The 24,318-nt window shown below is 35.8% G+C and overlaps 1 protein-coding gene across 2 annotated transcripts in view; it reads left to right on the top strand.

The window, feature by feature from the left end:
• The first annotated feature begins 449 nt into the window (after positions 1–449).
• Positions 450–24,318, top strand: part of FHIT (fragile histidine triad) — a 503,760-nt gene continuing 479,891 nt past the window's right edge. For both annotated transcript variants that reach the window (XM_009329489.1, XM_009329488.1), the window contains exon 1: positions 450–507. The gene's annotated coding sequence lies outside the window, so the exon portion shown is untranslated. The remainder of the gene's footprint in view (positions 508–24,318) is intronic.

Below are 24,318 nucleotides of genomic sequence, written 5' to 3'. Positions count from 1 at the left end.
GAATGACAAGACATAATGTTGAATAATATGATAGGTTTGTCAAGGTTTTGCTTTACGGCAAAATCTGTGTTCAGTGGTTATCCTAAAATACATGGTATTGATGGTAATGATTTCCAATTACGATACTTTTTACTAAATACACATTTTGGCAACTGGTACTTTAACAGGTAGCTGATAATTGATGCTCTAAAAGTTAATGATTATTGGAATTTTTTTTATGGTTTTGTGGCAGAAGTATGTACTGTAAAGCAATGTATGCTTTTGTAAATATATGCAAAAAAAATCAAATAGAAATTGAGTCCCCCCCAGTCTGAACTGTTCTATTCTGAGGAGTTCAGTAAGATTGCCATGGAGAATACACCTCTTCCCCCACAACAAGCCCTCATGGATGAATTTCTCCATTGAACAGTTTTGTGACCCTCTCTATTAAAGATCTCTAAGCTGTGTTTTCTTCTTTCAGATAAAGATTCATTAATACATAGAAGAGGCCTCCTGCAACCTCCTAATGTAAGTGCGTATTTCTCATATGACGATATTGCTCTGTTTACTGAGACATGAGACCCATCAGTGATTTCTTCACATGGTCCTGACAGCAATGAACAAAGAAATGAATAACAAAATCCAAATCGCTAGTGTATTGTTACGGGGGGGATATGCAACACGTATTCATTTTGGTACCCATTTAAACAGTGTTTGGAAACACCTTAGGGGAGAAAAAACCACCCCAAACCAGGTAAATCATGTTAACAGCAACCTCTGTGAATCTCTAAATCTACATGCCTCATCTTTGAACCGGGAGCACAATCTTGTGCATCAGAATGTGTTAGAAAGAAACAGAAGGATTACAACAGATCCAGTAATGCAAAGCAGCTTTAGATACTCAGGACACAGGCTGTACATAAGGCTCTTTGTTTGAATAAGAGATTAGGCTGGAGAGTCCAACCCCCAGTAGACAGAGCTGGGCTGAGGGTTATTTTGCGATCTGTGATAGAGCGTATTTCTCTGTATCTCTTGCAAAAATGTTTTAATCCGATCACAACAGCAGATTTTATGAAGCCAAGAGGCTTGGCATTGGTAAACAGAGTACCCAGCTGTACACCCTAACCTCTGAAGAGAGATTGACTTTCTGCTGAAATCTGTTGTGAGGTACACTCAAATACAAACCTTCTCTTGCTCTCTTCTGCTTCCCTGCCTGTAGCCTTCTGCATATTCTAATTCTTCACCAAGCTAATGTTATGTAATGGGGAGCTGAATTGTGCAGCCTACATGAATTCTAAAATTAAAGTTTAGTCAAGCCAGAGTATCTCCAGATATCGAAGCCTGTGGCAATAATGGGACCTTAAGCGGTCATGCTAGTGAACTGGTAACTTAATAGTAATTCCCTGAAAAAATTATGTAGCAAAATCAAGACCTTTCAATACTGAACTGTTAGCTTTGCAGGAGGAAAAACCTCACTGGTTTTAATGCTAAAAGAAAAATCTTAATATAAAACTACCTTCAGTTCTTATAAGGAACCACCATGATACTTCTGATTTGGGAAGCAAAGAAGGTTCTTACATTTGGGTTGCATGGGTCTTGTTATGGTGCCCCTCTTTGATAGGACTGTGGATTTGTTTTGATAAGTTGCAGTGGAGTACAATGGAAATGATCCAAGAAAGCATGAGATAGAGTATGTGGCTGGCGGTACAATGTATTGAAGTATCACAGCCTTGGGTATATCATCAATTAATCATCTATGGTCTCAGCTATCGGGGGTGGGGGGAAGTATGCTATGTTCCCACTCTGTGAATAAATTTCTTTCTGGCTAATACAGAACTGAACTAGTTAAAGAGGAGTATCACTTGATTTGTCATTTCTTGAGTACTTCTCAGGCTCTGAATTCCTAAGAATTTATAGTTTAGCAAAAAACCAAAAACAAACGCCAAAAACCTTATGTCCTCAAAAACAGAAATGACCATTGCAAAGAGGGGAAATACTCTTTTTTTTTTCCTTTTTTTTTTCTTTCTTTTTCTTTCCCCTAGGCCTAAACAGAACAGCTAAAACAGAACAGACTGAAATTTCAACAGAGTTTCAGGTTAGATAAGATATACAGCAAGGCTAGCATGCAGATTGATCAGAAGCTCAATAATCTTCCCATTATGAATGTGAAGAGGTTAGGACAAACCTTCTGTCAGGCTACCTTGCAGCTCTTAGGTTCTTTGATCATCCTGGGTGAGTAAAATGGCTAATACAGAAGTGACCTGGGTTTGTCCTGCCATAGGGTGAAAATATGAACTAGATAATATCTAGAGATACTTGCTTGCCCTTTGAGTCACTGAGTGGCATGAAATGAACATGCTGCAGGAGAATGGGATATCGAACTTCTCCCTCTTCCATTTGTATTTTTATGAAGACAAAGAATTATCATCAATCAGTTTAAGAATAAACCCTTTATTAAATGTGTGATTTGAAAGGAAAAATGGTTCATTTGAAAAGCAATGGATACATTTTGATTAACTGTTAAGCATTATGTAAAAAATAGTTTTGAAATTGCTTCTTGTGCAGTAGTTTAGCTGTGGAATGAGCAACTCAAGCAATTGATGTATTGGCAGACACATACCTAGTAAATGAGTTCTAAATTATTCACTCTGATAACCAGCAGCTATCACATATGTTGATATTTATCCCTTTTCCCTTGTATAAAGCTGGGGATGGTCTGTCATTATCAACTCTTCTTGGAAGTAACTATTGCTTCTTGGTGATGGGGAGAAGTTGCTTCTTCATTTTGTGCTTTGTTTGAGGAATTTCTACTTCCTTAACTGTGACCGAGAATTCTTTCTTTTTTTAAACAGGTCACTTGCAAAACGGAAACAAAATTTAAAGTTGTACCCTTTTCCTTTTCCATAAATCTTTTTTTCTCCTGGTTTTCCCCTCATAAGCTATGCTTTACTTAGAGAAATGAGGTCTTGTCCAGCGGAGGGTTACTCAAAGCTAACGAAATAGCAGGAGACATTTTCATTTCAGTGACAGAGAGGAACGAATAGATGTGTCTTCCTTGATCCCATCTTTACAATTACAGTGAGAAAGAGGCAGACACTAGAGACTGAGTCTGTTAGAGCCAGCTTGCTCCCCGAAGGAGGTAAAAAGAGATAGTTGAATGCTGAGAATGGTGTGGTTTTTCTCTCCGCTCCAATGTGTTTTTTTTTTTGTTGTTGGCTTTGGGCCTCCCCCCTCCATCTTCCTCTTCCCTTGGAAAGGGGCTGGAAGGTGATATAAGTACTACTTGCACATGTTTTCACTAGCTGCAACAAGGCAATGGTGATAACTGTTAGTTCTATACTTACATTGGAGATGTGCAAGGATCAGGTGCCTCTCTGTAAGAGGAGCAGCAGCTGATTGTCAGGCAATCAATATTGTCTTGCCTAAAGTATACAGCAAATTCCACGTAGCCAAGTATATTGGTTTTAGTCTCTATTTCGAATGTGTGGATATGATTGTACAAATGCAGTGGCCTAAAGTTATTAATCCATTGAAATTATTCTCTTCAACTGTCTTGATCTTCAAAGTACTCTTGACAGATGAGAAATGGACTATTTCTTATCTTATAATCAGATCACCTCTAGGGTACATCTGGAATAGTTGTGTAATGTAATAATTTTTTTTCCATTTAAATGTATTTTAAAAATTTTACTAAACTTTTTTTTTAAGGTCTGAAAATAGTGATTGTATCATTTTGTATCTTTGCAGGATAGTGTACGTAGTGTACTGCTTTTGAGACAAGTTATAAATGAACATTAGAGATTTTAATACATGATGTATTTGACATCAGTTAAGTGAATCAAATAAGAGATGCTTGTGACTATGTCTGCTTGCTGATAATAAACCAGCTGGTATTTATTTGGGAAGTATTCAGAAAATACCCTTTTGTTAATGATCCATTGCATGGTCTGACATCTGGTAAACTAATATATTATCATCTTTATGGTGAAAATCACCACAAATTATTAAAGATTTTAAGAACCATTCAACTTCTTTATGCTTTGTAAAATACACTGATTATGGTAAAAATTGTTCTTATTAGCAACGCTACTGAATGATGGTAACCCAAGACCAATCTCATAGCAGAATCTGTTAGCACAGATAATAACAAATGTTAATTCCAGAAGCAGTTTCCCTCTTAAGTAAGCAGGTGGCTATGGTTAGTAGAGTTTGTTTTCTGTCTTGCATTGTGGTAGGATACAGTGGAGTTAATTTTTAATGGAATCCTGTAATTTAAACTATTTTATTGATCCCCTCACTGAAGATCTGAGCATCTGGAGCTGTCTTGACTTGATTATATTTGTTTCAGTGAGACTTCTTATGGTGAGAGGTTTTTTTTTTACTTTTGAAACTGCATACGTGTGCCCTTGCATGTGTAACAAAGATGATGTCAAACTCCTTCTGAACCTTCCTGAGGATACAATTCCAAACATAGCTTGGAATTCCTCAGAGGCTTGCCTGCATTATGACAGTTTCCCTTGCCTATTCTGCAGTTGGTCAGAGCTTAAAAAGTAGTATTCAACTGTTCTTGATATTTCATAGAATTAGTAAAAATAATATTTTTCTGACTTTTAAAGATGTGGGATTCAGGATGATGTCCAGATGACACAAGATAAAAATTAAGTTTTTTAATATGCAACTTCAGTGTATTTGTGATGGGTAGCCACTTAAGATTATATGTTTGGTTTAAAACACCCAAATTATTGAATCAAAACTTGTTAAAATGGAAGAATCGTTAAAAGAGAAATAAAGTCCTGAAATAGATGGGACAAGATTTATTCCTTCACTGAAATGAGCGAGTTCAGGCAATAATGTTTGGAGATGGAATCCGTAAGACCCATTTCAACTGTCAGGATCTTCTCGTTAGATCCTTCGGTTTAGTTTGGTGTCAATTTTCTCTTGTAGTGGATTTTTTGAGACAGTAGATAGGGATGTAATGCTGGTGATTTAAAGACGGATGGATGCAAAGCCTATTTTTGAAAAGGCCAGGCATCTCTCTCTTCCTCTTTCTCTATTTGCACAATAACTGTCTTTCAAATGCTTGTCACCTTTTAAAGTTTATATCACTTGTTGCAAAGGTTGTCATAGTGGTTTATTTTCCATCGTAACTATTCTCTGTGTAAAGCATTTCTTCCAACATTCTCTTTGAAGATGACCTTTCCTTCGCTTAAGTTCATGCCCTTTGTTGTTATATTTGACACAAGCTGCTATGGCCTTATAAACCATACCTTTTGTTCTTTTACAAAGTTCTAGTGTAACTTGGCAAGATCTGCTGTTAATTTCTTTTTCCAAAGGCTAGACCTCATTCCTCTAAGGTTTTTTTTTTTAATTATTATTATTATCCCAGATCTTCCAGTACCTGCATGATTGAGTGATATCTTTGTATCTTTATTTTTGCAAATTTCTCATAAAGCAGTGATTGGAAATGGGATCATTGTTCCACATGTGCTCTGAGTCTCATATATATGCAATAGATGATATTCCTCTGACTTACAACATGTTCATACATGAAACCATTCAAAATTGTATAAATAAGTAGTATTTGTTGCATTTGAACCCATGGTACTATAGGATTAAATTTTCAGTATTTTTTCCATGGTAGCTTTTACGCAAAAGATGTTTCTGTAAAATTGGCAACTAAAGAAATGACCCCATCTATGGGCATAATCTGCACTAGAAAAAGTCAGTTACATACCAAAAGCAGTCTAGCATTTTTATCAACTGAATTGTTGTACAAGTTCATCTATCTGCTTTAAAAGTGTCCGCACAGAACGGTAATTTGTCAAGGTAAATCTGTGTGAATTTTCTTTCAACTTTGCAGTAACTGGTTTAAGCTATTTTTGATTCTGTAAGAATGAATGTACCATAAGAAGAGAACGAAAAAAAGTCAAATTCTTTGTTAGAACTGTTGTTAAACATCTTTTTAACTATCTGAAATTGTCTTTTATATTTGAGGGCCCAGTTTGCTCTTGTGATAAGGAGTCTCTCCTGTAATAATACATTCATAGGAACTAGACATATGGTGTCCGTTGTTCCTTTATGGTTAATACTTTCTCTAATATCAGAATTCTTCATCAAATTACTGGGAAGTACTTTTCTCTTTTGAGTCTCTTGGATATCTTTTTAATAAAAATATTTATTTTTTGCTTATTTTTTCCAAAGCTAAGCTGCCTGGAGTCGAGAAGGTTGTGTTCTGTAGTATAAGCTAAAACTGATCTGATTCCGATAAAGTATATGCTTTATGTAGGACGTAAGTCATCTGACACTCACTGGTTACTTCAACACTTAACTAAGTAATAGTCTTAATAATACTGTTACCACTTACCCACAGTTTGTTAGTTGTAGTGTATCTTCTATGCCTTACTTCATTACTCCTTTTATGTGCCTCAGAATTCTATTTGTATCTGTACAGCTTCATTGTTTATCTTCTGAAATAAACTCAAACTACAAAATTTTATTGCTTTTGATTGTGCCTTGCTGCAGGGCTCATTGCAAGCATCTGTTGATTTCTTTTGCCTTCCTGTAAGGGAAGGGACCAATTTAATAATTACCACATAAAATTCAGTTTTGCACTGCACAGTATGATAGAAAACAGGCTTTCTAAGGAAACTATCCTAAAGGTTGATTAGATAATCATATTTTCTTTAGAATTCTGTAATTTTTAAAATTAACTGTATGAAAAGATTATGAACTTTATTATAAATGATTTTGAAGCTTTTCATAGAACAGTATTGTTAGTGTCTGTGACATTGCTGGTTTTGTCTTTATTAAATACTGTAGGATATTATCAGAAGGATTATTCTTGTGGTGCAACGTAAGTTATAAGTCTTTGGTGCTTTTTAACAAGCATTCCTTCTGTTTTAAAATATTATTTCTTCTTTTTGGTTGTAGAGAAGTACTTTGGCTATTTCTCATGTCCCATCTATAGCCAGTCCTGTGCATCAGCATTGCTTGCTATCTTACTGTCGCTACTTCTTTTTTCAGATTTTGTGTGTGTGTGTGTGTGTGTGTGTTATTTAATCCTGGTAATAATGCTTCCCTCTTTTTATCCCAAGCTTAGCTGTGAAAAACAAATCCACTGAATGTGATCCATCTCAGTGTTGACAAAACATCAAGTCAATGGCATGGATGCTGAGAATCCAGAAGTACCATTAGTAAAACGGCTTCAGCATTGAACCATGTTGTTAGTTTTTATTTATATGGTGCTGGGTGGTGGTTTGAGGTGCATGCTTAGATGGTTTGAGCAAGCACTGTCTGTCTAACCTTGGCCTTGAAGAAGGTACTTTATTTCAGTGTCCATTGTTTGACTATATCTTTATATTTGAGTTCTGTGCCATCCATGAACAGGAAGTTGAACATGCTATTTAATTACACAGATATATCCAAAAGGGAGGTAATTATGCGTTTTACTTCTTTTTCTTAATGCAACACTGGATCCCATATCCCTGTCACTTCCTAATTCTGCAAAGTAAAGGGTCATCACCAAGGTGTACTGTGGTGAAAAAGCAGCAGCATGTAGGAGTTAGGAATGACTTCTTTACGGAAAGAGTCAATAATATAAAAAAATGTCTAAGGAAAGAATGTCCATGTTAAATAAAACAGTAGATTTAAGGATTCTTTCTGAAGATGAGAAAGAAAAATCCTGACTCCAAAAGATTCATTACACATACACATGTATGCACACACACAAAACCGAAGGTTAATTCTTAGATCTTGCCTTTGTCTGTGGCATGCATTTGGGCTGTTAGGCACAATAAAATCCAGTGGAGGTTCTGCTGTATAGGGATGAATAAGACGTTCTTGTCATAAGGGTCAAAAGAGGGAGAAATCAAGCCATACTGGAACCTTGATTTGTATGAGGGAGAAAATAAAAAGTCTCCCTAAGATTCTGTTGTTTGTTTTCCAGTATATAATAATCTTCACTGACTTTGACTAAAGCTTCTTAGTTTTGCCTTATGAAAACAAAAATGCTTTCAAACTATGTTAATATTAAGAAAATTTCACTTTCTAAGTCTTAGACCATACTTACCTCAAATCTGATATTCCTAAATAGATCCGTTTTCTGTGTTTGCTCACAAATAGCTGGCAGTACCTCTCTGAGCAAAACAGGCTGTGAATACAAAGTATTAATAAACAAGAAACATGTAGTTCCAGGACAAGCAGTTTTTAAAAATTGCATTGTATATATTTAATGCCTAACTGACCTTTTCTGCTGTTTCTTAAATTTCTTAAAAATTCATCTAACTTCAAAGCCAGAGTATTAGCCCATTTATATGTAAATTGCCTTTAATTCATGCATTGATTTGAAAGACTAATCCAAAAGATCCTTTACCACAGGTGACCTTTTTGACATTGTACTTTGGGGAAGACTGTAAAGTGGTTTCTTACGACCTCACATCCACCTGTAGCATAACATATGCCTACTTCAGTCTGTATAAATCAGTCATAAGAGAGTGGTTTTCAACCAACACTGAATTATTAACACTATAACTGTCTTGGTTACAGTTATAGTTAAAATAGGTCCTATTTAAACCAATTATTATTTTCTGTTGGCATTCTTGCTCGTTTTAGATGTTAAACACAATTAAGGTGTTCACTGATTATGCCCCTTGAATAATAAATAATAGTATAATCTAGCTCTTAAATGACAGTCTCCAAAGGTTGTAAATTTTAAAAAACATTCAGTATTTAATATTTGCCACAATTTCATGTCACCACAAGAGCTGCTAGAACAAAAATGCTAAAGCTGACTTCTACTGTTTCCTATAGGAAAGGTGAAACGCTTCCCTTTGTGGAAGAGAGTATACAAAACTGGGATTATTATGTATTAGGGATTATATATTTATGTTTTCATCCATTCACGCTCCAGAAAGTGACTCTTGATCTACATCTGCTGCAGTGTACGTTTCACTGCAGAGAGTGAAGGCTCACCTGGTTTGATGGGCACTGTGGTGGGTTATTATTGGGAGGCTCCATAATAATTCTGCTGAATTACTGCAGTTGTTTATTGCTAATATATCATGTTGAAGAAAATAAATACTATTTTTGTTTCTGATTTTTCTTTTCGAATAAAATTTAATTTTTCCATCAATTAAAGCTTCGGAAGAACAATGGTACAAGGATCTAACTTTAAAGATTGTTGCCTACTTGCATAGTCATCAATAAGACAACAAATGATCTGATGTTCTGAAAATGTATTTTAGTTCAGTTATGATGAATTTTTTGGACTAAGGAAAAACAAAATCTGCCTTTTAAAATCCATTAAGGCAATGGAGTATACCAGACAGTGCATTTCTATATTACTATTATAGAATAAGTGAAGATTATTTTTGTGTTGCATGCTTCATATGAGAAGACATAAAATACACTGAGTTATAATAAAGGAAGAATGCTTTGCCAAGTTACATACAGTCATGGAAAAATGCAGTAACAGAAACAAAAAAGTGTGGAGATAACGAGCTCCAAATTGGCCCATGTCTATAATTATCACATACTTTTTCAGTCGTATCAGGATAAATAAATATTAATGGTCTTTGTGGGAGGACAGGCCTGTCTGCTCTCTGTTGACTAAGGAGAATTTTTTCAGAAGAATGAGAACATGATGGCCTCAGAAGTGGTATTTTATCATTTGCTGTTAACAAACACACAAAAAAACCCCACCATTGTTTGCAGGATAATATAAATTTTTTTCAAGAAGATGATGATAAAACCACACAATAGAAATGGGTGCTGGAAACAAGAACATTTCCTGACAGATGTTCTTAATAATTAAATTATCTACTTACCTGCTGTTTTAGCCATAAGTTGTTAATTATATCCTAACTTGGCTTGTGGAGATTTCCTACCATTAATAAACTGTACATCGCTACTGGATATAATTTTTTTTTCCCTTCTGAAATATTGATCAAGCATTTAGCTACCATGAGTAAATAGTGTTATCTCAGCATATAAGTATCAAAAGGGGTTTTATTTACTATAAGTAAACGTGCAGGAACACTGGCAGAACATACTTGGCGAAAAAAAGAAATTAGCATTTTGATGAGACTTGGAAAGTTTGGTAGAATTGAACAGGTGTATGTTGAAAATGTTTTAAAAAAACCCCAAAACCCAACAAACTCCAAAACACACACCCCCCGCCAAGCCCCAAAACAACTACCCAAACCCCCTGTAGATGATGGGAGGACATCCTAATGATCTTGCTTTGTATTGAAGGTCTGAATGGCTGTAGCTGTGAAAATCACATGTGCAAGGGAACTGGACAAGGATATACATTAGTATCCTTGTCTGGTTTGCTTATGCATGTGATTACCCTTATTATTTGCTATGGTAATACAGTTGTCTGCTCAAAAATTGGAGATAATTAGGTAATTAAAAGAATAGATGTAGGAAAACCTACCGAAATGTAGCTGCTCACGCCAACAAATGTGGTGGTGTTTGTGGCTCAGCCAAGACCAAGAACTAAGCTGTCTAATGTGAGAATGATAGTTCTGGAAATTTTTCTGGGTTTGAAGATACTCATGAGAAGCTTGAAATACTAGTATTGGATTTAATTACCAAACCCAGAAGGTAGTGTCCATGTAGAGGTTACTTTGTTTTGCTGTTATCATAGTGTTGTATGATAAAGAGTAGGACATTGTTTACTGTTACAGAATTTCTCAGCTTTTGGGTGGGTTGAAAGGAAATAAGTATTTCAATTTGTCTTACACTGGTGTAAATGCAGACATAAATATACGTATGTATTTGTTTATGTATATAGGCTTAGTACCCAGAGAACAAAATACAATAATAGTAGTATTAACAAGTGAATAAGAGCAAGATGGGAGTGGGGAAAAAAGTTTTGATTAGTGCTAGTATTTAAATATTCTCATTATCTATTTCCTCTGGCTGGAGAACTGTACGGTTAATAAGAGCTATTTTTCATCATCTTCTGGAGTGTACACGAGAAGGATGGAGAAGGAAAAGCACAAAAAGACACCAACTTTTGAGTGTTTTCTGAATTAGAGAAAAATGTGTTGCACTATGAAGAGTGATGAGTGATAATACTCTTATAGCATTGCTACAGTTTATTACAGCTATGAATCTGTCCCAGTGATGACAGTGTTTCTGAAACCTGTGTCCATTATCTTCCTCCCAGCTCTGGACTGGGGTTCTGTTTAACTGATATGAAAAATGTTGGATTTTGATATTGGGTAGCAGTGCAGAGGAAAAAACCTTGAATTTTCAGCTGTTTTAAATGGAAAGGATTCAGCTTCATGTTTGTATGCATGCAAAGATTTGTAAGGTCTAACTGTTGCGCATACAAATACTTGTCTCATATTTACTGTGTGCTAAGTATATAAAATTAAAAACTTTCTTTTTTTTTCTGTAACTATTTTTATTTAAGCACAAAGAGGTGTTCCAGTATAAAGTCGGAAGTGGTGCTGCGCTAAGTATTAAATTAAATATCACTTTGAATAGATGTGAAAAATTAGGTGGAGCTTCCAGTATCCATGATTTGAACTCCTTGCGTCCCCACTTGACTGTTGCTGAATGGCTCTCTTCACCATAGAAGTAGAGAGCCATTGGCTTTCTTCACCACGAACATGTCTCTCAACAGTGCTACGTTCAATAATTTTAATGATTCTGTGATTCTATGGCCAGCAGGAGTAGGGAAGTGATCGTGCCCCTGTACTTGGCACTGGTGAGGCTGCACCTCGAATACTGTGTTCAGTTTTGGGCCCCTCACTACAAGAAGGACATCAAGGGGCTGGAGCGTGTCCAGAGAAGGGCAACGAGGCTGGTGAGGGGTCTGGAGAACAAGTCTTATGAGGAGCGGCTGAGGGAGCTGGGGTTGTTTAGCCTGGAGAAAAGGAGGCTCAGGGGAGACCTTATTAGTCTCTACAACTCCCTGAAAGGAGGTTGTAGCGAGGTGGGTGTCGGTCTCTTCTCCCAAGTAACAAGCGATGGGACGAGAGGAAATGGCCTCGAGTTGCGCCAGGGGAGGTTTAGATTGGATGTGGGGAAAAATTTCTTTACTGAAAGAGCAGTTAAACATTGGAAAAGGTTGAGTCACCATCCCTGGAAGCATTTAAAAGACGTGTAGATGTGGTGCTTAGGGACATGGTTTAGTGGGCATGGTGGTGTTGGGTTGACGGTTGGACTTGATGATCTTAGAGGTCTTTTCCAACCTTAATGATTCTATGATTCAAGTAAAGCCTCTGTTGCAGCAGGCAGCATTTAATGGGGTGGGACTTGTGACTTTATGGAAGTCAATTCCTGAAAAGTGAATTTATGTACAAACCTGGGAGGATCAGGGAGATTGATAATGATATATTCACAGGGTAACTGTCAGGAGGGACAGGACTGCAATACCAGGGATAAATGAAGATCTTGGCTCAGCAACATAATACTTCACGGAGTGACAGCAAAAATAAGATGACAGAAAAGATTTATATTGATCAAAAGAAATACTAGCCTTGGGCTAAAGGAACAAAGGGATTAACAAAAACTGATGCAACTGGCATTCGATGACTAAATTCTGACATGATTCAGTGGATACACCTTGGAAAACCTGTGAATTCACGTGTCAAGGAGAGGGTTTGATGGCTGTATTAGTGCTGAAGTATTCTTCAACTGGATGTAAACATAAAAGAAAAAAAGGGTACGTAAAGGGGCATGTGAGATTATGTACTGAGATCCTTTCCAGTTTTTCTTAGACTACTGTGGTGATACGCCCAATGTCACAAGTTGAGGAAGGGCTGCATTAATTTCCGAGTGCCATGGAGACAGCTTTCTTCTGTGACTGTGCTGTGTGCATGCAGGTTGGCATGACTTACTGCCCACCAAACAGATAACTGGACTTGTCTTCATAAAAGAACTTCCAGTTCACCAGGTTTAATGTGCCGTGTTAGCATGCTTATGTTTTATGAGTTATACATGTTACAAGGAGAATTGGGTCCCTTTCTGTAAAGACACGTAGATGACCGTTATTCCCTACTGTAATTTCCATGGCTGGAGTTGTACCTTATTACAATGGTGATACACTAATAAAGCAGAAAATGTATTTTTCCTCTCGGAGGAAAGGAGTGGTCACATCAGCTGGGTGTTTAGCGGTGTGGTGTTTTGGCATACATGTCAGCTGTTCAGTGATGGGTTCACTGCTCTCTCTGGTCATCTAGTAAATGAAGTAGTACTTCTGTGTTCCCTGTAAGCTTCTGAAATGAAGGGCTCAAGACTCTGTAAAGCTTCTTGAGGGGTTGTCTTCTGTGAAAGTACCTTTTCCAGTCCTATACAAAGAAATATATTTCTGAGGTGAGAGTTGGTCTAATGATTGTAGTTAGATATTAAGGCTTTCTAAACATAGTCCAAAAACATGACAACAACCTTTGACTATGAAAACTTTGTTGGGAGAACTGCTTCATGCTTTGACACCCCACCCCCCTTTTGTTTCCTTTTAGAGTACTTAAGTTGAAAATATTCCTGCTTGGAATTTTCTTCTTCCTACAGCTTTGCAGCTTCCAGAGTCTTCAATAATGACTTTGTTTTATCCAGTTCTTAATTTCTTCAATGCATTTATCTTTCTGTTCAAAAGCAATCATAGATCGTAACTAGGAATTTTAACAATCCTTTACAGACCCTATGTTAGATGATGACTGATGTTCTGGTACTTCTGGTCCTTGCTGTACACAATATTCAGCAAAGAACCCATGAAAGGTTATCTTTCTAATTTACAAGAAATAGTCTCAGAACCTTTATATCTTGCATTTCTTGTCCCATTTAAATTTTGATACTAGTGCAATTGCATTGTTTTTTGATGAAGTTCAATTTGGAGCCTCTTTTGTTCTTCAGAAACTTTCTTTTCATGACAAGTGGATCTGATTTTCAAGATGTTTAATTTTTTTGCCTCTTGATATAATAGATAATTCAAATACCACACAATATTGGGAGAACATTTTTAGACTTCTGCAAATAGCATTTCCTTGTGTGAATTCTGCAAAGCAAATTGTTTTGCTTGTCCAATTTGTCTTGTGTAATATGTAGTTAAACTAAAGTTTAAGGGTCACTTGTTCTTTCCATCTGCAGCCTATTTTATAGTTTAGATAGAGTAGCTAGTTTTCTTTTTTTTTTTTTTATTTTACAACAATAGTTGTAAAAATACTTTTAAAATTACAGATGCTTATTTTTTTGTTTCCTATTCTGTTTCTTGAAGTTTGGAACCCCAAATAATTGACCTGCATTTAAGGGGAAGTTACGTGGGACAGCTAAGCTGTTCGAACAACTCCCTGCCAGTGGCAGGGGACCTGTTACTCTGCTCTCCCCACTCTGGCATGCATTGAACCCATCCCTGAACTAATTCAACTTGTAATGTAACACAAAGTGTGTGTTATGCTGGGTCTGAGTGTGCTTTCCGAAGGGCATGCTGAGTGCCAGAGCTAAGCAGAGGGAGCATGTCTGGAAGGACAGGGGACATGGAAGAGGAATTCCGGGGGCAGAGAGGGATTCCCCTTTTAGAGGCAAACTCTGAGCTTCTGCAGCCATCCTTTGTAACTTCACTCTTTAGACGTTCACATAACGATGGAGTCCAGCCGTGTTTGTGCTAAAAGTACTGAAAGGCAAAGGACTTCTTATATTAAATGTTAATTTCTAGTTTTTTAAAATATGGAAATTCTGTTGCTCAATTTTTCAAAAAGCTGATGTGATTGTAAGTAAGTTGTGGGTCAATTTCATTTGACACTATCACTTTAAGAAACCTCTCATTTTCTCGCTAAAATTAATTATTGTTTCCTGCTATTTAAGCTGTTGCTGAGCAGATTAAATCATGTAATTTGATTTTTTTTTTAAATCTTTTTTTTGCAATGAGGGCAATCAAAGTGAATCGATAGTTTGAGGGGGAAAAAGCTTGCTAGACTCCTCTCTCCTTGTTATCTTGTATTCATTTCATACTCCTCTCAATATCACAATGAAACTACTTCATTGTGTAATTTCCATGCATCTCCTTCTTATTTTTTTTCCCCCCAATTCTAATACCTGCTTGCTATTGTATTACAAAAGAATGAAGGAACCAGTGTATTTGCATGAAGGACATTTTAAATTCTAATGTCAAGGGTCATTAGTCATTTTTGTTGTAATACCTACAAAGCTCAATTTCTGCATACAGGAAAGACTGTGGGGTAGGAATCCATTTTGGAAATAACTTTCAGATTAGCCTTTCACTTTCTGTGACTTGCCAAATGCAAATTAAAAAGAATACTAAGTCAAAATAGTTCACATATATTTGAATTTTCTTCATCTGTTATCCATAGCATTTGTTTTGAGAACTCATGTTTTCATAAATGTTTCCCACAATTTATACTCCTTCTGTTTTTCAATCCTTTTTCCTTCAAACTTTTTTTAGTTTTTTGGCTGCACATTTTTCCTGGAAAATTACCTTAAAAGCTTTTTTTTTTTCCTAATATTGTAAACCAGATATACATATATCTGCTTATATGAGTTAGTTCTCAGGTTTTTTTCCTGAAGGCAGAAATTTATTTGTTCTTAAATGAAATTAGACATTACTTAGTTAATCACTAAAAGGAGCTGCATGCATGAAAACTTATAATTTACTATCATTACTGTATTATTAATAACAACAACAAAGCCACAGAGGTCAGTTTGTCAATGGCATGAATGGTTATAGGTTCTGATGGTTTTTAGTAACATTAAAGCTAATTAAACACAACTTTGCTGTTCTTAAGAAAGGTGCAGGGTGATCTTAAATGCATTCATTGTTGGCTGGAACCAAGTGCTGTGGATTCCTCCTACATGCTGCTGTTAAAGGTTAATTTATATATATATATATAAAATATATATATTATAATAACAACTGACTTATTATTCAGTTATTTATCTGCCTGGTTAACTGCTGGTGGCTGTGGCTCATAAGTGAATGGATTGCAATTTCCACGTTAGCTGAATAACGCTGATGCAACGTGATGTTCTGAGTGAGGAGCAAAGTTTTAGCACAACATTTGGTCGTCACCTTGGAGCATTACTCCTGTCATGGATCGAACCTTGCTATTTGTCTCTGTATTGGAACTCAGGGTGGATGTGTACTGAGGCTGTCTGCAGAGCCATTGACTCTTCTCTGAGTAGAGAAGTTGATACCTTGCAGTTTGCCTACGTTCAGGGCCAAAGAAAGAGAAACTTGTTTTTAAATAAAAACTTATGTATGTTAGATAAACATGTGTTGAAGAATAAATGGTTACATTTAAGTTTTTCATATAACTTTAAAAATAAAAATCTAACGGGGAAAAAAAACCCGATGTTGGAAGTCTTCAGCCTAGCTTAGTAAGTAGGAAATTTAATAAGAGTTTATAAGTTAAATATCTGCTATAGTGTAAGCTATCAAATGGAAAGTAATGTATTGAGCATTAATTAACCTTAATTGCTTGTGAAAAATCCCAGTACACTCTTTTTGAGCTATATTAACAATTGAGAGCTGACTACAAGTTAACTAAACATAGGAGGCAGAAGAGAAGCGATTTTATAGGTAAGCAATGACTTTTTTTTTGGCAATTTAAAGAAAAAAAAGAAAAAGCTGTATATAATACTCTCCAGTGCTTCACTATGGAGTGGATTAGCACCTTTGCGTAGCGGGTGATCATTAATTTGTGTTGTAAAGATTACAATATTAGGCATTGTTCTTTATCTACAGACGATATTACTGTTTTGCTTACTGGGTGCATAAGTACATCACAAAGGACTTGATACACTTAGCTAACATTTTGTATTTCATTGCAAATAAAGGCATGTTATGCCTAATGTACTTTGCGTTATGAAGGATAAGAAATAGTATAGAACTATAAATACATACACTTTTTGTGAAAGCTGAAAAGTGCAAATGTTATTTTGCTTAAAATTGGTTAAAGTTATACAGAGATAATATGAATGCATAGCTGTGATTTGTGGAATGTATATTTAAGAATCCAGTATCAAACCTCAACATTTTAATTACTAATTTGGGAGAAATAAGTGAGAAGGGGATAATATTAATATGAATATGCTGCAAATGAATTGGGAGTTCATTGCATTTGCTTACTCTTTAACGGAAGAAACCAATACCCTGTAGAAATAGCAAAGCTTTGCTTCAATCTGTGAACCAGTATGCTTAATGGAGATACCGCAACTTGTTTATTCCAGTTTGCCAAAAAATACCGAAAGCTGCTTTCCCCTTTTGTGTAATTCTGCTGCATGGAGAATTTCTCACTTTGGAGTCACAAAGAATAAAATTAACAATTCCCATCCCCTTGCAGCAATTTCTTTTTAAAATATCCATCTATAGAATTTCTTCTTGGAGAATTTCTTACTCTCCTTAAAAATGGCTGCTCTCAGATCCTGTTCTGTGGAAAGATCATTGGTATGAACTCCTGTGGATCGGTAGAGCCCGGCATGGTGATAATAAACCAGTTTCAGTGTTTGGTATGTTAACTAATAATAACTTCTTCTAATACCACACTGTTTTACTTTATTAAGAGAGGGCCTGACTGCATTGTGATTCTGTGAAGGCCTGGACTTAAGATTAGAAGGATCAAAGAACTTGCTGTTCTCTTCAAATGTTGAACAAGAATGAACCCACTAGATCATGCTAATACTTGACATTTTTCTTCCTGAGCTAGAGGACTCTTATCAGAAAACACATCTGCCTTCATACAGTCTGAAGCATAGGAAGACTCTCTTCATATTGATTATGGGTTTTTTTCTTCCTTGTTAGTGATTGCAGAATTTGTTTCTTGAGGAAGAGAAAATCATAAGCTTGCCCCTTTATTTACTGCCTGAACATCTAGACTTCTCAGAATTTCCTCTTCCACAGGATTCTTCAGAGCACTTTTGGAAATCCGTAGCTAATCACTTTAGTAGTGTTCTTGCAATAAGTGTGATGTAAATAACGGCACAGGTAGAAGTTTTATTGACTTAAAAGTAACAACAATAAAAAAATTAAAAAGGAAAATTCAACATACTTTGCAAATACAACTTTTTTCTTATTTATTTCAATGGCCTTTTGTCGATTTATTTTTGAAATTGGTGAACTTTGGATCAAACAAAAAATTATTTCCCTTCCATCTCTTCTTTCCTCCTGTATAAAAAGTGTTTCTTTCCCATCACTGATGATCTTTATTTGATTTTATATACATTTTACCCTATTTGAGCAAAGTCCAGAGCGTCTCATAGTGTTGTCTAGGGAAATTTTATCAGCATCAGGATAATACTAAGAGGAGGAATCAAGCAATTACTTTCCTTCCAGGTAAGATCAGCATATCTGACTAGATATTATATTACTATGTGTAGCAAAATTTCAAAGTTAATTTAGACTATGTGAAGTAAAGTCATCCTTTTTCAAATGCATGAGAAGAGATGATTAAATTCCAGATTCCAGTGTAAATTAGCTTCTAAACATAGAGGTTTGCAGCTTGAATTGAATCAAAGAATGTTTCAGAGGTTCAGAGTGTTAACTATTTGCTGATGGCTTTGCTTGATTCATTTCTGAAAATGATATCTCACTGGGGTTATCCAATTCACAGTATATAATGGATTAATGGTTTGGAACTTTATCTATAATTCTTTGGCTTTATGTTTAAACAGTTCATAAACTCTTGATATCCTTTTTTCCCTCTTGAATTCATTAATAAAATACTATAAAGGGAAAGCTAGCCCTTTCTTTTCTTCATATTTTATTATTTAGAAAAATGCATGGTTATATCAATATTCTAAACCATTGTAATGTAATAATGTAAGGGCTTTGGGGAAGGAAGAAAACAGAAGTCAGACTTCTCTTGAGTCCCTTCTGTTAAGAAGAGCTAAAATGGACAAATTCATCAAATGCGTCATGGTTAGAGTGGTTACCTTTTTAAGGCTCAGAAAGCTAATACGCCTTTCCTTTGCAGCTCTTGCAAACCGTGTAATACTGTTACCATGGGTATGGCAGCTGCTTGAATACAGTACAGGGCAACCATTGTTTTTATTCTTTGACTTCTTTCATTAACTCATCTAGTACTAACTCTAATTCTAAAATGTGTTCTACCAAAAATGTGATTTCAGTATTTTAAGCTGGGCACTGCTAGTCTGTCTGTGTTTCCTGCCATCAGGTGTTGTCTTGAGATTTGTAAGAGTGGTTCTGTATCATTGTATTCACACAGAATTCTGCTCACTTTCCAGTGCGGTGGTTTCCCTCTCTATGCCCTCGCTTTTGTTAGTCCTTACTTTGTTGTCAGTCAACATTTCTGCTTCAATTCAGTTGGCTTAGATTATGAAATATCCTCCTTCATGAGAGCAGTGGCACATCTAGGACAGCGTTCTGTCTGACAGCAGTAATTTGAGATGCTGTTAGGGAGAGCACCTGGTCCCTATCTGTAATCCATCCTTGTCCTCCCAGCATCCACAGTAGTCATCTTTGATCTTTGCCTAGCAGCTCTAGTTCTGGTCCTTTAAATAATTAAAGCAATTTCTAATATTTAAAAAATGATCTTTGCAAATTCTAACATGCCTTACCTCTTTCCATTTTTTGCTATGCTTTCTCAATGGCAACATACAACTTTTCTGCTGATTAGTCTTCTGTGGACTTTGTCTTATCAGTTTGTGCTCTCTGCTTACTTCCAGGGTGCTTCTTACTCTTTCAGATAATAAATAATGCAGTGGAATTAAAGTATGGCCACCAAACCTAAACCAAATTGAATGTTTTTTGAATGTGGATAAGTGAGAGGGAATAGGTGAATACTGAAATAGGAAAAAATGGCAGGAAGATATGTTCAATTTAATTTTTACTTTCCCTTTGGGTACATCAAGATAAAAACTTGTTAAGCATTGAATGCTTAATCTGCATTCCTGTGGAAAGGTGTACTTCATTGGTAGATGATATTTACTAGCTCATAAGTCTTAATAAACATTTTGAAACACTTTTGACACTTGCAATTTTCATGTTCCTTTCATTACTGTTCCTTAACTCTTTCTTTAAAAAAAAGAAAAAAAAGGCAAAAAAAAAAAAGCAAAAGGATCTGACTTTGTCCAATATTCCAATATACACAATGTTTCCAACATCAGTAAGTTGGAGATAAGCCCCATGTCTGTGGAAGCAAGTCTTCTTCAAATATTCAGCTGTTGGTGCGTAAGTACATCTGATTCAAGCCAAGGAGGCAAAGGGCCAGCTGTGGTTTCTCAACATTCCCAGAAGCATCAGCTCTTGCAAGGCAACAGTTTTTGGCATGGTAATGCCACGTATGAGCTATTCAGTGGCTTCTCTGATCTTAGTTTTTAATTCTGGAAATTATACTTTGGCAAAGAATCCATATTATTAAGAAATTGAGGAAAAAACCAAGCTGCATATGTTTTTCTTGGTTCCAAATTAATAATATTTATCCAAATTCTCTGTTCAGAGATATCTGCATTTCACCAAATCATTTTTACTCAAAAGCAGTACAGCTTCTTATCTTTTTTTTTTTTTTCCTCCTCTTGAAATTCAAACTGCTGGGAAGCAATGTGAATAATTGATACCTTTTATTACTCATTGTTCATTGCTCTTGCATAAAGAAAAAATAATCTTTTATAGGTTACTCTCTTGTGTACTAAACTGGCTTTAGGCATGCAAAAATTAGTAGCTATAGAGACTACCATTTCTGAGGAGGTTTTTTATTTTCTGACTAGCTTGATGGACCTGCATTTTTAATTAACAAGTCAACAAGCACTAGTGTGGTAGTAGTAGAGCTTAGGTGAAATTTAATCAGCCAAACCCATAATTTATGTAAAAGTGTTTTAATGAGTGAAATTACTCTAGAGATTAATCTGTCTTGACGTAAAATGAAAGTGCTAGGAAAAACAATTGCTATTCCACTTCCCTTGGAAGATACAGCTGTTTTCCTTCCGAAATGTTTTAGAAACAGTTAGGATTTAGATGTTACAAAGTTCCATGCTGGGAGCTAGTCAGTATTTGAGGTGTATATCCAGCACAGATTTGATGTCAGATCAAGTATAAAATAGGACATTGCAATTCCTCTTTTCAAATGTATTAACACTAGTTCTGGTTCCAGATAAGTTCATCTAAAAAGAACAAGGAATTAATTTTACAGGCTGGCTTGAGACATTCCTACTGGCATGTACTAGAAGCTGTTCAGTGAAGATTTTGCAGACTGCTGTCACAGTATTTGTAATATATTTTAACTTTCCTTTGGCACAAAGATACCCTAATGCCTAGTAGACTTTGTATTTTCATGCAAATAATAGGATAAACGTGAAGCTGTGTAGCCTTGGAAGTAGGATAAGGAACAGTGTGTCATATGTAAATTCTGTCTCCAGCTTTGTCACTGTTAAGACTTTTGCCATGTTATTTATCCTTTTGTGCCTTTTTCAGTAAAAAAGGAATAATGATGCCAGCTTAATATTGTAAAGTGTTTTCAAGATGAGAAAAACTTATGGCGTGGTGGCATCGCTTTTCTAGATGTGTTGCTGGTCAACTTCAGTTCGGAAAACAACTTTGATCTTTTGGGATGGAACATTCTCCGATCTGTATCCTGCATACAAGACTTGGGGAATGACCATGCTTTGGGAGATTTAATGAGCGCCCTATTTATAAAGTGCTGCTACCACAAGAGCAGAGGGTGATCTCTCACCATATCACAGTGAATTAGTGACTGGTCTGTTTTTTTGTAATGCTCTTTAATTTTTAGTGATAGGTTAAACATTTTGAGAAGCTAATCTTTATGTGGAGTTATTCAAGTTGGAAAATCTTGGATTAATTAATCATGCAGAGTTTTAGTTTGTTTAAGGAGAAAATAAAGGAATTTGAAATGTAGCTGAAGGTAGCTACAATAGTGGTTACTCCCTGGCTTGCTTTTGTCTCTGCCATTCTGTTTCCTTCTTATGCAGTGATATAAGCTTTTAATGCCAAGCTGTATGTTCTGGAAATGGGAGTTGTCCTTTCATTTCATGGATGTGTTTATAGTTCAGAGAAATGCTTTACCTGTGAAGTCAAGAGAATGGGTGGATGGCATTTATCCACAACAACTGTTAGATCCAATTTAACAGCAACATCTGAATAAATATGGTTAGATACCATGAAGAAAATATTGAAATGCTTGTTCAGTGCTTTTCTAGATCCTGATATAGATCAAGACTGCGACAGTTGAGGACTGATTTGAGGTAAGGTAGCAAAATTCTGTGTGCATTTGAGGTCTTCGAGCCATTCAAGTACTTTCTTCAGTGAGTTGTCTTTTCCCCCATACACATTGTTTAGATAACATACTTCTAGAGGACAGTGAAATAAAAGCATAAAATATAAAACCAATTCAAGTGTGTCACTTGGTAAGGTGAATACACCCAGTGGTAGCATACTTCTGTAAAATATTATCCCAAACATTAACAGAAAACAGAAAAAAAGAAAAGGCATAGCCACTACAAAATGGCATCTTTCATTGTAGCAGGGAGTTTGACATTGTACTTTAGTGATTCCTGAAGTGGTAGAAATGTAATCCAAGTAAGTGTATTGATGTAGTGATTTAAAAAAAAAAAAAATTATTTTTTAAGACAGCAGAATTCATGGGTTGCTATTTTGTATAGGGTATCCTTTGAGTAACCTTTTCTGTTTTATACTTCATGCTGCCAGTCTCAGTATTGTAACTTGTTTTTCAAACAAGGCATTCTCAAATACCAGGTATATGGGACCATAGACATCTACAGAGCTGTCCCTCCTAATTTGTACTGTTCTTTTTTGTTGTGAAAATGAAATTGTGGCCAACTACCAAGCTTCTGCAAGCTTGAGTGTTTCACGGTATTTGTACTTGCATTCAATGCCTGCAGGCAAACTTTATTAGGATCAATTAAAAGAATAGAAAGTAGGAACTCAGGAATAAGTTGTTTTGCAGTACAGTTAGGGCTTGTTTTTCCCCACTTTATGACTTTGTGGAATAATTAAGTAAAACCCAAATACTCAACTATGATGCATTGGAAGTAAAAGGCACATGCAGAGAAAGAAGAATGAACAAACTTAATATATCATAAGCACAATGTTATCCTCATCACACAATGAAGTTTTTTTGTCCTAGACTTTACCAGTTCATTCTTGTCATGGGAACACAATGCTTTATCAATGCAGTATTCCCTGGCCTTCTTTCCAGAACATCTCAGGTTCATTATTCTCTGTTAAGATATTTAGAAGCTGAATTGAACAATGCCATTGCATTACAAAATATAATGATTGGAAATAGGGCAAATGGTTGTATCCTGAACCTTGTTTATCAGTTAATTCTTTATTATAGTATAGCAGCAATTGCATATGCAAAGCGGAATACTAATTACATTCTGCATTTCTGTATAACAGAATAGCAGTTTTATCAATGCTATTTAGCTGCATAATGTACACAGCCCAAACTATGGTACAGCAATAAAAACAATCTGTTTAATTTGCTATTAATGAATCTACAAAATGGAATGATATTAGTATTTTCAGAACAAGTGGTTAATTACAAACATCATTTGCATATTACCCTATGTTGCTGCTGTATTTATTTGGTGACATTGGTTATAATTCTTTTGTGGAGAACTTCTCATAGTGGGACATGCCAGGAGGCTAGTGTCAAACTGTCTAGATTTTGGCCCAAATATCTCCCTTCTTCAGGATCCTGCACTAAGCTGTAGAGTGGTGAAGATGTTCTGGTTTTTTGAATGGTTTTGGTATTTGTGGGGTTTTTTAAGAAGGTAGAAGAGACACGATGGGAGGTTGCTTTTTCTCATGCACTAGAAGCATTGTTTCATCCACTTTCTAGCTATAAAACAGATTAGGTCTGAAATACAGTGATTTATCAAAGCTCATTTCTCTTGCGTCTCTTTTAAGAAGAATTTTGCTGTCATAAAGGCACAGTAGTTCTGACAGTGCAGCAATTCAGCACTTTACTCATGTAGGCTGGTTTTAATGCCTGCTTTTGTGGAAGGAGCAAAATGGAAAAGGGCCCTGAAAACCGAAGCAGTTGGGAAACATAGCGTGAAGCTTAATTATCCAGTCACTGTGTGTATATTAGGAAAAGAAGCTAGGTGGTAGTTGAATATACATGAAAGACTAGCAGCAGAAAGCTCCCTCCCCCAGTTCAATCATTGTCTTAGGACATAATAAACCATGATAGAGAGGTGAGAATTATTCATTCATGGCCAAGGCTTTGTTCTGCAAAGGTTGCTGGAATCAGATAATCAATATAATTGTTATTGCCAGATGTATCTTGTTAGGGAAAAGTACTACTGATTAGGTCTCTTTTGTGGACAAGGAAAAATTTATTGCTAACTATAGGAAAAAAAAAATTAAAGTTT

This window comes from Pygoscelis adeliae, unplaced genomic scaffold (assembly GCF_000699105.1).
Source record: "Pygoscelis adeliae isolate BGI_AS28 unplaced genomic scaffold, ASM69910v1 Scaffold148, whole genome shotgun sequence".
Lineage (NCBI taxonomy): Eukaryota > Metazoa > Chordata > Aves > Sphenisciformes > Spheniscidae > Pygoscelis > Pygoscelis adeliae.
Note: the sequence above shows the minus strand (reverse complement) of the source record. Positions and strands in the feature narration are given on the sequence as shown.